General features: G+C 35.5%; 1 pseudogene; it reads left to right on the top strand.

Annotated features, from left to right (window-relative positions):
* Positions 1-262: 262 nt before the first annotated feature.
* Positions 263-330, top strand: LOC112934910 (U4 spliceosomal RNA; annotated as a pseudogene).
* The last annotated feature ends 853 nt before the right edge of the window (positions 331-1,183 follow it).

Below are 1,183 nucleotides of genomic sequence, written 5' to 3'. Positions count from 1 at the left end.
AAGCAAACAGCATGAAACATCCATCTCTGTCCCAGTCTTTATTTTCTAGATTTGCTAGCCAAAAATAGCCCTGGAGTTTTCCAAAGGTTTTTGATATCTCTATTATTGTTGTCAGTTGCTGGAATCCATGTCTTCCTTTTATTTCTAAGATTTCTCCAACATTTAAAAAAGAGCAGTTGGAGTAAGCCATCATGGTTATTTTGCTGTTTAACTATAATCAAAAATCACTAAGTCTCTTTTCCTCATTTACAATGGGGGTAATAGCTTTGTGCAGTGGCAGTATTGTAGCCAATGAGGTTTATCTGAGGCACGATTATTGCTAATTAAAATGGAGGTAATATTAACGTCTATCTTTAAAGTTTTGAGGAGGTCGAATAAGAAAGCACACATAACCTGGTGTCATTTGGACTAATGTAAGAACTCAGTAAAAGTTAGGTGTTTCTATTGTTATTAGAGTGATCACTTATTACAAGACATTAAACAAAACGGATTTGAAAATTACATTACATAAAAGACCCTTTCTGCACTTATATCAATCTGTTGTCATTTAGCAAGTGCATTTATTAAATAGATTACTGAGCCACCTGATTGAACTTTTATCCAGTCATATTTTCTCCATCTTGTCCACAAGCATTTCATGGGAGGCATCTTGTCGATGCTGTGCTAAAATACAGAAACATTACTTCTAGACAAGGCTCTGCACTAGTTTACCAGGATAGAAAATATCCAAAAAATGAAATGAAGTAAATCTGGTATGAGTTTTTCACTGTGAATTTATGTTTAAAAATGGAGCAATGATCACTCTGAGCAGAGTGCTCATAAACCACCTTTTAAGTGAATAAATTGTCCCAAATTGACAATAATCTCACGAGACAATCATTCACAGCACCACATTTGCTCCTCTCCTCTCCCACACTATCCTTTTAATCACGGTTCTTCAAAAACTAGTGTGAAAGGTTTAGCACTGTCATAAATAAGGACTCTCAGTCATCAGGAAAAATCATTTATTTTGGTCAGGAGATTTAAACTCATTGAGTGAAGCTAGTTATTTCTTACATTTCCTGTCCTGATTTAGGCTTTTTTACAATGTAAGGGAAATTACCATTGGCTTGAGTACCTTAGAGAGCCATGGTTCTCTAAGTCACTGTCAACCCAGGGCAATTGTGAACAGAGGGTCTTTGAT

Source organism: Vulpes vulpes, chromosome 6, assembly GCF_048418805.1.
Source record: "Vulpes vulpes isolate BD-2025 chromosome 6, VulVul3, whole genome shotgun sequence".
NCBI lineage: Eukaryota > Metazoa > Chordata > Mammalia > Carnivora > Canidae > Vulpes > Vulpes vulpes.
Note: the sequence above shows the minus strand (reverse complement) of the source record. Positions and strands in the feature narration are given on the sequence as shown.